The following is a 7,891-nucleotide window of genomic DNA, read 5'->3' as shown; positions in this document are numbered from 1 at the left end:
GGTACGCTTACTGCTCCTCACCCCCACCCCGCCGCAAGTCTATGTCAGCAGCTTTCTCTATCCCTTTTATCCTTTAATAACACTTGATGACACAAAAGCTCTGAATGATCAAGTCATATCGAATCTTCATTTCAGATTGAAGATGCATTCCATGGTATTGCCATCTTAAGTCTTTCCATCACTATGGAATATCTGTCCATGTATTCAGGATATTTTTCAGCCATGGTGTAGAATTTCCAGTGTGCCAGTCTTGTCATCCTCGTTACATCCATGGCAAAGCAATTTATTCATGTTGACATTATTGAAAGGGAATTTTTTTTAATTCCTTTTCAGATTATTATCTGCTAGTGTATACAGATAAAACTGTGTAATCATTCATTTTCATCACTTTGGACAGCTTGATAGTTGTCTTTACTTTCTTTCCTTTCTTGTACTTTAAGATTATCCTGGCACATATATGTACTGCCTCACCCCTAATCTCAGTCATGCGTTCAAAGAACTTCTGTCCTTTTATTTATTTATTTTTTTGTAACACTGAATTCGTTTTGACTATGCTGGGTCTTTGTTGCTAGGTGGAAGTTGCTAGGACCTCTGGACTGCAGTCTCCCATCTCTTGTTGACCTCTTGCTGACCTCTCCAGAATCCTGGTTGGTAGGAGCTTGTTAGTTCCTTGTTCCTTACCAGGACCTCCTGTTGTAAGATGACTCCTGAAGGTGTTTTCTCTTCTCTGTTGCCTGGCAAGGTTGGGTGGTCACTGGTTCATTTAACAGAGTGTCCTTTGGTTCTCTGGAAAAAGGTCCTTCTCAGAGTAAATGTATAAAATTGTAAAAGTCAATGTTTGAAATAATGTATATTCCTAATTAGGTAAGTTGGCTTTTTTGTTGTGTGTTAGAACTCATCACCAGACCAAAGGCCATGTAGGTCTTTTGTTGTTTTCTAAAATTGTATAGTTTTTTAAATGGAACTCCGTTGTTAGTTGCAATGTTTGTGCTTCTGTTCATTTCATCGCTCTCTATTTTTTAAACAGTTATTTATTTCTAGTTGATTGATCACTGCTTTACAATATCAGTTTAATTTGTCATACATCCACACGAACGTCCCCTCTTTCTGGAATCTCCCTCCCACATCCCTTCCATCTCCACCTCTCCAGGTTATTTCAGAGCCCCAGTTTGAGTTCCCTGAGTCCTAACAGCAAATTCCCGCTGGTTGTCTATTTACAAATGTTGGCGTCCATGCTGATCTCTCCATTCATCTCACCCTCTCCCTCTTTTTCACCACTCTTGTCCCTAAGTCTGTCCTCTATGTCTGCATCTCCGGTGCTGCTATGTGAACAGATTCGTCAGACTCATCCTTCTCAATTCCATGTTTTTCTCGTTCTGACTGACTTGCTTGTTTAATACACTTTAGGTTCATCTTCTTCCATAGAACGGACTCAAATGTGTTCCTTTTTAGGGCTGCGTTCCATCCAGGCTCTGACTGTTTCTTAACCGTGTTTTGAGGAGGGTCATGGAGCCATTGTGCTCCATTTCAGTTGGGGCTTCTAGCCTTAGTGCTCACAGCAGAGCTGCTTGTGGGTGAGCCCTCTGAGGTCTGTGAGCACGGGGCTGCCCGCTCTTATCTGGCGGGAGCTTTGTCTCCTCAGGCCCCTCAGGGCTCGGGCTCCAGGGTCATGGGGCTGCGTCCCAGCTGAGAGGAGTGGGGTTGCCTCAGTGCCCTCCAGCAGGGAGGCGCTGCAAGAGGGGAAAATGAGGACGAAGTAGACGTTTCCTGTGTCCAGCTGAGCACTGACTGGAGGTCCATCTCTGAGACTCGGGGGTTGGGGCTGGGGGGGAGAGCTCCATGTGCAAATGGCGGGTTTTCAGTTTGATTTCTTTTCGATGGCCTAGAGGATGACCTTCACGGATGTTCTTCCGAGTAGGTGGCCAGTTTTCCTGTCCCTGTTTCTTCAGAAGACTGTCCTTTCCTCTTGGCTTGTTCCTGGTTTCATTTTCATGAACTGACCACATCCATATGTGTTCATTCCAGGGCTCTCTCTTCTCTCCTGGAGTCCCTGTGTCTGTGTTCCTGTCAGTTCCTCACTGTGGAGGTTACTACAGGGCCGTGCTGTAGTTTGAATTCGGAGAGGAGGATGCCTCCAGCTGTGTTCTTCTTTCTCAGTCTTCTTGGCCCTTTAAGGTCCTGTACAATATTAGCAGCCTACTAGTAGGAGTATTTATGTTTCTGTGAAAAAGGGAATTCAATATCATTTTGTGATTTCAGTCAGTGTATTTGTTGATGGCTTTGTTTGCAATGGACATTTTAATTCCTCATTGTTCCAGTGCCTGAGCGTGGAATAGTTTTCTGGTTATTTGTCTTTTCTTTGGTTTCTTTATCAGTGCTTTCTAGTTTTCTGACTACTGGTCTTTTATGTCCTTGATTAAGTTTGTTGCTAAATATTTTATTCTTTTGGATGCAATTATAAGTGGGATTTTCTTAATTTTTTTTTTCTGATTGGTATTAGTGTACACAAATGCAAGTGAATTTTGTATATTGATTGGGATTGTAAGTTGTAGTATTTTATATGATTGTCAATTGATCAGAAATTTTTAAACTTTACTGAATGTAGTCTAACAACTTTTTGTGAAGTTATGGGGAAAATTTTGTTTATAAAATCTATTTCTCCCACAGACCCAAAGCATGGTGGTTACTAATAGACTTCCCACAGTACTTCTTCATTCCATTTGGACTCCTTCAAGGGCAGTGGAGCATCACAGCTTTCCTTGAACTTCACCTGGGTAAGTCTGAACTCTATAGAAAATTTTCATGCCTGTCTCATCTGACTTGTTTGTTTTGAAACATAATTTCCTTTCCGGGTAAAATGTACAGAAAACTTCTAGCAAAGGGAAAAAGTGCTCACATTTGCCACATCATCTAAAACAGTCTATGTGTTTTATCTAAAATGGGTGCATTCTCCTGCAGAACCTGCACATAGTCTCCAAAATCAGGACATCATATGGTTTCTACAGTATAATGCAATCCACAGCCCCACTTCCCTTTCAGTAATTGTTCAATTGTATGAATATAATTTTTCTTCCCATCTTTTTTTTTTTTTAAGAATGTTACTGAGATTTTCAGTGATTTGGACAAATGTGATGGATTTAAAGTAGACGGCGAATATGGGATCTGTGTGGCCTTTTCTATATGGATATTTTTCACTAAAAATGGTTTTAATGTTTATTCATGTTGTAAAATGTGTGAATCCTGCATTCTTTTTTTTCTGCACAGTAATTAAAAATAAATAACATGCCATTTACCATTTAGATATTTGTAAGCATACAGTGTTGTAGTATGAACTACCTTTCCTTGTTTTGCAAACCGGTTTAATAATGTGTACCTTGTGCGTGCTTTGAAGAAACTCAAGAAACTGAGTCAGTGACTGAAATGGCCCAAGATATCACCTTAGATACCATCGTCATCTTAAACCAAATCAGGGGCTTCCTGGTGGTCCAGTAGCTAAGATTGGACACTCCCAAAGAAGGAGGCCCAGGTTCAATCCCTGATCTGAGAACTAGATTTCCCATGCCACAACGATATCTGGCTGGCCTCAACGAAGGTCGATCTGGTGCAGCCAAATACAAAAAAAAAAAAAAAAAAAAAAAAAATCTATGTTTAATAAAAATAAAACCAAAGGAAATGCAGGGTATGGTTGTTGTACAGATTTACATCTTAGCTTTCCCTATTGATAAAAAAAAAAAAAGTTTCACAAGACTGTCATCCTTCTATCTGGTATATACCGAGGATTCCTTTGAAATGAGATTTCTCTTGTAAATGTGACTCACAGGAGCGCCATCTTGAACTTGGGTTTCAGAGATGAGCATGTGTCCTCTTAAAGAAAAGAAAGTTAATTAGGTCCAGCTAATTCTCATGCTGAAGTGGTATATTTTGGGGTAGCATATGCTCCCCTTCACTTTGGATGTATCCCAATTTGCTTACACAGTCATCGCCCGAAGACATCCTGATATTTGAAAGTTTTTAACTGTTAGAAGTAGAGCTGCTGTGTATAATTGTGTGATATTTTTTGTCTGGACACTTTTTCAAAGCTGTTTAGTAAGTGCTAGACGTGTAGTGTTCAGGTCACAGGTGAGCCTTGTTTAGCTGTGGAAAAATCCGGCTAAATTTCTCTGGCAGGTGGGATCTTCCTGGGTAAGGGATCAAACCTGAGTGTCCTGCATCATCACGCAGATTCTTTACCACTGAGCCACCAGAGAAGCCCCGTGCCCCCTTCCCCTTTTTGAGCTTACTGGATCTAATAGGTGTGCAGTGCTACTTCACTGCTGTTTTAGATTGTAATTTCCTAATGATATATGATTTTGAGTATTTTGATATGCTGATTTACTATCTGTATCTTTTCTTTGGCCAGGCGTTCAGATTTATACACTTTTAATGAGGTTGTTTGTTCCAGATATTTTGGTATATTTGGAGTACGATCCTTTATCATATATGTATTTTGTCAATATATTTTTCTGTGGCTTGTGTTTAAGTTTTGTGAATGAGGTTTTTCACAGTTTAAATTTGTAATTTTTTAAAGTTCATGTTATAATTTTTATGTCCTTTTTTGGATAGACTTTAGTGTTTTGTTTTGTTTTGGTTAAATTTCATAAGCAAAACTAAGGTACTGTAGATACAGTTTTTAACAAAGCTGAGGTATCATAGATACAATTTTGCCTTTTATCTGTTGAGAAGTTTGAGTGAGGTTGGTGTACATTATAAAATTATGTCTACATTCATTTGACTGGATATGGCTTCCAATTATTTTTGGAGATGTCATGAGAAGTCAGTTTCCCCAAGGGAAACTGGGCGGGTTCTGTGAAACATGAACTGTCTTCGATCCCTGGGAATCACTTTCTGCTTCTTCTGGCTTTGGACTTGACTTGTTTGGATATTTCATACTAGTGGAATCACAGAACGTTTCTCCTTTTTTGGTCTGGTTTATTTCACTTAATATAATGACCATAAGGTTCGTCCACATTGTGGCATTGTCAGAATTACTGACTTTGAAGGGCCGAAAAAGATTCCATTGTGTGTCTACCACAGTTTGTTTATGGAATTGGCTGTCCATGGACACTTAGATTGCCTCCGTTTGTTGGCCAGTGTGAATCATGCTGTTGTGACTATGACTGCAGCAATATGCATTTTTTCAGCCCCCTTTTCCAAACCTTTTGGGTACATAGCATGAATTAGAAGTGAAATATCTGTTTGTTCCATGTGTTAGTTTTGGAGTAATTTCTGTAGTGTCTTGTGCAGTGGCAGAACCATTTCAGTTTATCTCTTTGTATGGTAGAATACTGTTCAAGCTTTTGAATATACCCTGTGATGCATATTCATTCACCCACCGATGGACACTTGAATGGGTTATACCTTTGGGCTATTGTGAATAAGGTCGCTATGAATATTTGTGTACCAGTTTTTGTTTGAAGTATTAACAACTACATAGTACTATGTATGAAAGAAACCACAAGGACCTACTCTATAGTTTCGGAAACTGTATTGAATATCTTATGATAACGTATAATGGAACAGAATCTCCAAAGGAATATATGAAAAAGACATGATACCCTGATAATTATTGTGCCAACACTATGTATTTCTACATGCCACTAAACTATTCACATCCGTAAGTATATTTCACTGCTTGGTTATATAAAAGTAGAGAAGTCAAACAGAGAAGAAATAAACTTCCTGTCATTGCTCATCATCATTTATGCACTATTACTACCTGTAACACTCGTTGTATAAATAAGTGCTGGACTAGGAATTGACATTCGTGTAAACCAAGAGATGGTGAAGGTGTAAGGAAGTACAACTTACTGAATTCCTTAACGAAGGATTATGGAACTCTATGTACATGAAGTAAATGAACGTCAAACGGTTTAGCTGAGCCACATTCTTCCTAGAGTGATGAGCTTCCACCCCAGCCAATGTTAGCTCACAATTAAATCCTGCAGTCATCTGGCCTCAGTGTGTGCTTCCTGCCATCCAGAAAAAAAAAAGTGAGGAAGTCCTGACAAAATCGTTGCTATTTTTCTTTTTTGGATTCGTACTTTATCGCAGGGCTTGGGAAAAAGAGGGCCTAGCCTGTTTTCAGAGTTGCATCCCAAGGCTTGCTCTGGCGTGTTACCTATGTTGACAAACTGCTGATCCTGTTCAACAAAGGACAGTGATCTGCACTGCAGTACCTGTTGCTTGAGCTGGAATAGTAGGCATCCCTTCAAGGGCAGTCCTTCATGCTGAAGCAGGTCTACCTGAAGCAGTAGCATAAGATGAACACATTGATCATATAGACATCACATCCCATGAATTTCTAAGAATTTTTCAGGTATACCGATCATCATTGGAGGAACTGACTTGTCCCAGTAATAACTGGAGTATCCAGCATAACAACAGTTCCTTGACTAAATAATATGCTTACGGGTACTTCTTCCAGCGTTCTTTCTCCTACTTCTGTCATGAACAGGAGAAGCTGATGGCAGTGGTTCTTGAAATGTGTATCGATTCCTAGGCGGCACATTCAGTAAATACTCTGCCTACCAGTGCAGGATATGGAAGTGATGTGGGTTTGATCCCTGGGTTGGGAAGATAACAATTCATACACTCGTTTTATGTGAACAAGTTTTATACTCATGAGTGTTTTTCTTCTGTATACAGAATATATAGGTGAACTATAAAGAAAGCTGAGCACAGAAGAATGGATGCTTTTGAACTGTGGTGTTGGAGAAGACTCTTGAGAGTCCCTTGGGTTGCAAGGAAATCCAACCAGTCCATCCTAAAGGAAATCCGTTCTGGGTGTTCATCGGAAGGACTGATGGTGAAGCTGAAACTCCAGTTTTTGGAGAGCTGACTCATTTGAAAAGACCCTGATGCTGGGAAAGATTGAAGACAGGAGGAGAAGGGGACGACAGCGGATCAGCGACCCAATGGTCACGAGTTTGGGTAAACTCTGGGAGTTGGTGATGTACAGGGAGGTCTGGCGTGCTGCGGTTCAATGGGGGTCGCAAAGAGTCGGACACAACCGAGCGACTGAACTGAACTGAACTGAACAGAAAAACAAATGCTGTTCAAGGACACTGAAAGAACCCTGATGTTGAAAATCAGATCTGTATTGTGAGCAATGCTTAGAAATCCATGAGTTGACACATAATATTAGGCCTATCATCCTGGTAGTTCCCTCAGTGAAATATGTTGCGAAAAGCTCTTCCTTTGTGGTATAGATTCATGAAGAAGCTAAATAGCATGAATCCTTTACGTTGACAACTGTGAATTTAAATCTCCTGTGAATCCTATGTGACAACCACACATACCAACATGATTTATTAGTATTCTATCAATATTTTTAGTCCTACTGTATTTCAACTAAAAATGTCACTATACAATGGTGCATGAAGTCAAGACATAAAATCAGGGCAAATACAAAATATTCCATCCTTTGAGAAAGGGAGCGAAAATATAATGTGCTTTGTCTATTGCATTTTTATGTATTAGATCCTTAAGTATTTTATTCACCACACCCAACTGAATGGTTCACAAATGTTTCAGAGAGGAAAGGATTATTTCTCTTTAATAATGAGGAGTTCAACTGCTCTCAAAGCAAATACTGGACGGTAATCACCATGCAGGACAAAGTTGATTATTCATATTTAGATTACTCATTCGTTAGCTTGCCAAAGGTTCTAGATCTGTTACCACATTTTTTTTACATAATATTCGCATGTGAAAGTGAAAGTGGCTCAGTGGTGCCTGACTCTGTGACCCCATGGACTATACAGTCCATGGCATTCTCTAGGCCAGAATACTGGAGTGGTAGCTTGTACCTTCTCCAGGGAATCTTCCAGACCCAGGAATGAAACTGGAGTCT

At 39.8% G+C, this 7,891-nt stretch overlaps 1 long non-coding RNA gene across 1 annotated transcript; it reads left to right on the top strand.

The window, feature by feature from the left end:
• Positions 1-2,664: 2,664 nt before the first annotated feature.
• Positions 2,665-7,364, top strand: LOC129626176 (uncharacterized). Its single transcript, XR_008701802.1, has 2 exons — positions 2,665-2,774; positions 6,685-7,364. It is a non-coding gene; the product is annotated as an uncharacterized LOC129626176 (long non-coding RNA).
• The last annotated feature ends 527 nt before the right edge of the window (positions 7,365-7,891 follow it).

The sequence above is a fragment of the Bubalus kerabau genome, chromosome 13, assembly GCF_029407905.1.
Source record: "Bubalus kerabau isolate K-KA32 ecotype Philippines breed swamp buffalo chromosome 13, PCC_UOA_SB_1v2, whole genome shotgun sequence".
Classification (NCBI taxonomy): domain Eukaryota; kingdom Metazoa; phylum Chordata; class Mammalia; order Artiodactyla; family Bovidae; genus Bubalus; species Bubalus kerabau.
This window is presented reverse-complemented; position numbering and strand designations above follow the sequence as displayed.